We start from the raw sequence: 7,336 nt of genomic DNA, 5'->3' as shown, positions 1-7,336 counted from the left end.
CAATTAGATCAAGGTTAGTCTCTTCACACCTACAAAGAACTAGCTCCAGGTTTTTTAAACAACCTTCAAAAGTATCACCAAACATCAAGAACTCATCCATAAAAACTTCCAAAAATTTTTCCACCATGTCCGAAAATATTGCCATCATGCAACGTTGAAATGTTGCAGAGGCATTGCACAATCAAAACGGCATTCGTCTGAAAGCAAAGGTTCCATAAGGACACGTGAACGTGGTCTTTTCTTGGTCAGTAGGAGCTATGGCAATCTAGTTATACCCCGAATAACCATCCAAAAAGCAATAAAGGTTTTCCTCGCTAATTTATCTAACATTTGATCGATAAATGGCAAAGAAAAATGGTCATTCCTAGTTGCTTATTTAAGCTTCCAATAGTCCATGCAAACTTTCCATCTTGTGACTATACGAGTTGGAATGAGTTTGTTTTTATCATTGCTAACTACAGTAACACCCCTTTCTTGGGTACAAATTAAACAGACCCACGAACTATCAGAAATAGGATAGATTATTCCAGCATCAAGCCATTTAATAATCTTTTTTTAGCGATTTCCTTCATAATGGGGTTCATTATTCTCTACTGCTCAATAGAATTTCCATGGCAATCTTCCAGTAAAATCTTATGCATGCAGGTGGCTGGACTGATTCCCTTGATATCTGCGATTGTCCACCCTAATGCTTTCTTAAATCTCTTTAAAATTTATAACAATTTAGGCTCTTGATCAAATGTTAACTCTGTAAAGGTAACTACTAGAAAAGTGTTGTTGTCTCCCAAGTAGGAGTACTTTAAATTTAGTGGCAATTGCTTTAACTCCAAAGTAGGAGGGTTCTCTATAGAAGGTCGAGGAGGTTTAAAAGAACACTCTGATAAATTTAAAAATTCAAAACTCCTTATTGCTCCATTTTCAAGTTGCTTAGCCTCTATCAGTTTACTAAGTTCTTCAATCAGTTCCTCTTCATTCAACTCAACTGAGTTTACTTTATTATTAGAATTGTTGTAACAAGATTATGCTAATTCTTCCTTCATTGCTGTGTCAATAATCCCAATGGCGTGACAATCTTCATCTGTATCTGTACACTTCATGGCATCAAAAACATTAAAGGTTATCTACTAGTCATTAACTCTTATTGTTAATTCACATTTCTATACATAAATTAATGTTCTACCAGTGGCTAGAAAAGTTCTCCCAAGAATAATTGGTACCTCTTTATTAGCTTCACATTCTAGAATAATAAAATCTACTGAAAAAATAAATTTATCAACTTTTACCAACACATATTCAATTTTACCTTCCAGATGTAAATAAGAACGACCAGGTAACTATAACGTGACATTTGTAGGTCTCGCCTTCCCAATTCCTAATTTCCTAAAAACAGACATAAGCATTAAATTTATGCTTGCACCTAAATCACATAATACCTAGCCTACATAATGATTTCTAATTGAGTAAGGAATAGTAAAACTCCTTAGGTCCTTTAATTTCGGTGGCAACTTGTTCATCAACATTGCTGTACACAATTCAGTGAGAGCAACAGTTTCAAATTCCCCTAGTCTGCGTTTCTTTGACAATATGTCCTTCATGAACTTTACGTAATTTAGCATTTTCTCCAATGCTTCCACCAGTGGTATGTTGATATGAAGTTGCTTCAGGACATCCAAGAATTTTTTAAATTGAAAATCTTGCTTCGACTTCTGAAATCGTTGAGGAAAAGGTGGCGATGGCCTTCCTTCAACTTGTTGAGGTTGTTTTGCCAAGGCATTCTTATTGGCAACACGAGCCTGTTCTGCTTCAATATTTTTCTATTTGCTCTTCTCAATTGTAGATTGCTCCACTATTGGTTCTGAATTCGTCTTATGTGTGAAATCTAAGCTATCTTCTTCAACAGCAACATCATTAACAACTTCAGGTAGCCGAGTACCACTTCTAAGTGTAATGTCTTTGCAATGCTCCTTCCCTTGAGATCTTGAATTTTTAGTATCAATCGACAATACTCCTTGCTGTCTTGAGCTTAATACACTGGCAATTTGCCCCACTTGGTTTTCTAAAGCCCTTAAAGATGCAGTTTAACTCTGTATTACAGCATCGTTCTTGGCCATGTATTCCTTCAATAGAGCTTTCATAGATGAAGATGATGATGAAATTTGCTGAACATTTTGTCGTGGCATAGGTTGATTGTATCCAGGTGGTGCACTTGTGACATTCTGTTGAACAACATTACTGGAATTTCCCGCTCCTTGATTACTCCAACTGAAATTAGGATCTTGTTTCCATCCTAAATTGTATGTATTGGAATATGGTTATTGTTTCAATTGAAAATTCTCATGTAACATACTAAGGCTAGGTTCGATGGGCATTCATCAAAAACATGATCTTTTCCACAATAAACACATGTTAAGTATGCTTCTTTCATTTCCTACACTACAGTTGCTCTCTTCAATGTTTTAATCATATTAGTTAGGGATGATACATGAGCTGTTAATGAAGTGATCGCATCAAGCTCCAAAGCTCTGTCAGCTCTTCTGCCAGTCCCTACTCTTGTAGTTAGATATTGATAATCATTGTTAGCTATCCTTTCTAGAATTTCATATGCTTCATTATATGATTTATCTAGCAAAGTGCCATTGGCAGATGCATCAACTACCATTCTTGTATGTGCATTTAATCCATTGTAAAATATTTTCATCAGCGTCCAGTATTGGAAACCATACATTATGTATTGTCTAATTAATTATATGAATCGCTCTTAAGCTTCATACAATGTCTCATCCTCAAATTTCCAAAAAAATGTAATATCATTCCTTAATTTGGCATTCATGTTTGGAGGGCTGTATCGCAACAAAAACCTTTGACAAATTTCATTCCAAGATGCCACCGTTCCTAACGACAAAGCATTCAACCTTGCTCTGGCACAATCTCACAATGAATAAGGAAATAGCTTAAGTTTCCGGGCATTTTCAGGAACACCCTGTTGCCTTAATAAATCAAAGACATCCAAAAAGACTCTTAAATGCTGTCGTGGATCTTCAGTAGGCAATCCACTGAACTGTTCTACTGTTTGTAGCATTTGAAACATCACTGGTTTCAACTCAAAATGCTAAGCTTGAATATGTGGCATGACAATACTTGGATTCAAATAATCCAAAATAGGCACTACATGTTCTCTAATGGGTCTGTCTCTATCATCTATCACATGAGGAATATCAACGTCCCTACTATTTGAATGTAATGGATCTTCTCTGCCTGGATCATTTCCAATTGTTGCCACTTATCGCAATTCCTTTCTCCTTCTTCTCAAGGTTCTCTCAAATTCTGTGTCAAAATAATATTCTTCATTCTTGGGAATGCCTCTACTCATAAATTAGTAGCAAACCTGGAAAAGAATAAAAAAACAACTAAGTAAGCTAAAACTAACAAAATTAAATAGATAATAACAACCAAATTTCACCAAATTGCCGATCCCCAGCAATGGCGCCAAAAACTTGTCACGTGTGAATATGTAATGCGAATGTGCAAGTATACACATCAAATCAAGTAATAAAGTGATAAGTGGGATCGTCTCCACAGTGATTGGAATAGGTAAAAATATGGTTGAGTTATTACTATAAACTATACTAATTAGGCTTATGGCAAAGTAAACAAAATAATGATTTGAAGTGATGTATTAATGTATGAAATATAAAAATCAAATAATGAATAAAATGTTGTGGCAATTCAACGAGACAAAGTTGAGAGGATTGATGATGTTGAATGAGAAGGCTGGAATTACTTTTATCATATCTTAATAAAATAATAATGTCATGGCAAAATCTTGACCAAATTACTGTTCAGAGTATAAATATTGCATTCTGCTTCTTTCGAGAGCTAGAATTAAAGTTATCATTCTAAGTCTTTGTATGTCTACAAGTCTCAAGAACAATACCTAACAATATTCTTCCATACTCTGTACAAATCACAACTCTATGTCTGTAGTGTTATGAGTATTCGCTCGAGTACTCGCTCGTATCATTCGATTACGATCTAACTTATTTAAAATTTTCAGAATTAAATAAAGTCTAATGATATACCATGCATTCATTGTGTCTAGAGCTTGCATGCATATATTTAAAATAATCCAAGTCAGTGTGTCTCAATACAGTATGTAACACGATCTGGCACACGGCTTACAACATGGCCGTGTGACCCAACATCGAATGGACACAAGGTTTGGCACACGACCTGCGACACGATTGTGTGGCCCTATTTGGAAATACCCGCATAGGCTGAGACAGGGTCGTGTGTCCAGAATTCAAATGTCCACACGGTTGGGGCTATGTCACACGGTCGTCTGACCCCTATTTCAAAAATTTTTAAGTTTTCCTAAAATTTTCTGTTTTGTTTCAAATTGATCGTAGACTATTCCCAAACTATTTTTAGGGCCCCGTAGGCTCGATTTAAGTTCCTAAGTGTAATTTTTGCTATAACTAAATTTAATATTTAAATGATAATTTTTAAATTGCATAAACTTTTTTTTGTTTTGAAGTTGAATGTTCCGTTTTGTACGGTAACACTTCGAAACCATTTTATGCCATGAATAAATATTAGTTTGAATATTATTATTTAAACTTATTGATTGTTTCTAAAGGTCATTATTGGTTATGATTTGATCGGTAATGCTCTGTAACCGTAATCTGGCGATGGAGACGGGTTAGGGGTGTTACAGTAGTTGTTGAACATTTGGGAAATATGATTTTATGATTTGGAAATGAACTTAGTTGTTTGGCAGTATGTGTATGAATGTATTTTTGGAAGTGCCTCTGAATTATTAAATGTTGTAAGCTCTGTTAAAATGCTCATTTGAACGTAGTAAACGATTATGATACGATTGACATGCCAATAGAGTTTGAATGCGCTCTTGTACGGGTTTGTACTTTGGTGCCTTTGTTAGCATTTTAATGCTTTCTGGTCTGATATGGTTACCCGAGTACTCGAGTCATGTTACTATAGTTCATCGGGCTATGAGAATTTGTGACTAATGTTAAAATGATTGGATAATTCCGGTGTTTACCCATTAGAAGGTTTGTATTAATGAATAATCATGCAAGAATGTTTCTTTATGGTATTGATGTAATGAAACGTAGATATATAAATATGAATGATTTTGATTGAATCATTAAAGAATATGAAGTATATGATGAACTATTTTTCGCACTAATTCTATGTATTTTTGTAAATGGTTGTTAGGTTTGAGTAGTCTAAGTGCTTTAGTTTTCAAACGTTTAATTGAGGCAAGTTGATTTGAATTTTAGCTATGAACTTACTAAGCTACTTAAGCTTACTTGGTTTGTTTTTGTTTTCTGTAGTTAACTTTTTGCAAAACTGATTAGACGGATCAACTTCAAGGCTCACACTATAAAACTCCTATTTCAGTAGTTTTTGATTTGTTATTTTGAATTTTGTGGCATGTATATAAGGTTTTGAAGTTGATGAATTTGAAGCTCTAATGGTTTTGTAATGTGGTTAAAGTTAATATAATGTAAAGTTTCATGTTTTATGATCAACTTGTGATGAATGTGGTAAAACTAATTAGGTATATCATATTAAATTTATTTTGTGAGATGATGATTTGTGTCATTTGAATGGCAAACATGATTGTGGTATTTGGTATATTGAAAGGGTAACTTGTCATTTGATGTCATCCTTGTGATTTGTTGTTGAAATGATTATCTTGTCTTTGTAATATTTTGAAACTATGGTTAGGATATATTAGCATTAGAAAGTTTGGTATAAATGGTGGATTGTGAAATATGCTATTTGGAGTTCATTTGATGATTAAATAAGGATAATTTGTAGGTCATTGTTTATATTGAAATGTGGTGCTAATGAGGGCATTTTGGTTGGGGACATAGGTTGAATGTGAATTGGTATATTTTGGTATGTTTTGGTTTATTTTTTAATAAGCTAATGTGGTGGTAAATGCATGGCTTGGTATTTAAGAAATTGTAGGTGAATTAGCTTGTGTTTGAAGGTATTTTGGGCACACACGGTCTACCACACAAATGTGTCCCACACGGTTGCATGACATGGCCATGTGGCCTCTTTAATTTTTGGTGTATGCTCGTCCGCATGGCCTCAAAGAGTTACACGGCTTAGTAACACGACCGTGTGATCCTGAGTTACACGGGCATGGTGAGTTACACGCTTTGGCCACACAGGCTGAGCTTAGTCACACGGCCGTGTGACCTTTATTTTCACTTTTTACTCAAAATTTTTAAAAGTTTCATTTTTAACCAGAATTGTTCTCGGTTTATTTTAAATGTTTTGCAAGCTTGAATTAGGTCTCGTTTTGGTTGAATAGCATGGAAATGATTGCAAATGAATAATTTGATTATTTTTTTATAAAATTGTGAATGATATAAAAGTTTTATAATTGTAATATCTTATAGCTCGAATCAAGCGACTGGATCGAGTATAAGTTGTTACACCCTTTATGAAAACATCACATAATATCTCATATTCTACGTATTCAATCTTGAATACTAGCTTTTCAAATAATCATTTGAACGTATTTGCTAATTATTTATATTACCATTCTTTTGAAAGTCATGAGTAAGGAAATTTTGGAGAAATATATTTTGATCTCTTCAGAGTTTCAACAACAATCATAACAAAATTTAATCATGATTCTTCTATAAAAATACAAATAGGTATTTTGGATCATTTTATAATCCTCATTCAACTACTATTCACTAAGTCAAAATTGCCATATATGTTCAACTTATTTCAATTCATGCAAATGAACAATTTCTTGAGAATTTTAATATGCTTCTAGCATTCTAAATCCTTTAAGGATTTTAATATAAACTTTACTATATAGTGATTCATAAAAGGTTGTAACAACAAACATTAGACACAAGTTAAATCTTTTATGACCGCCAGTTTAATAATATATCTAAAGGTTATTGCATCCACCACAAAAGAATATTATATCTTTTCATAATCAATGCCAAGACTTAGCGAAAAACTTTATATTTTATTCCAATTTTGCAAAACTACTTCATTTGTACTCTTATTGGCTTTATACCTTTAAATATTTGAATTATTGGTGCAAATACTCTATGAATTTAATTGTACTTGAGTTGTGTCTTTCTATTTTGACCAATTTAATTTTGCATGCAAAACCATTGTTGACCGCTTTTATTATTGGTTCCATATTTTCTCGAATTGACATAACTTATCGAGATTTCTTTATGTTCACTATTTTAATCTTCAGTTTCACGTACCTTAATCTCTGGTGGAGTTTTAGTTATTAGTTATGTCTTTGGTCTCTTCTGAAGCACCCGCC

Source organism: Gossypium raimondii, chromosome 3 (assembly GCF_025698545.1).
Source record: "Gossypium raimondii isolate GPD5lz chromosome 3, ASM2569854v1, whole genome shotgun sequence".
NCBI lineage: Eukaryota > Viridiplantae > Streptophyta > Magnoliopsida > Malvales > Malvaceae > Gossypium > Gossypium raimondii.
This window is presented reverse-complemented; position numbering follows the sequence as displayed.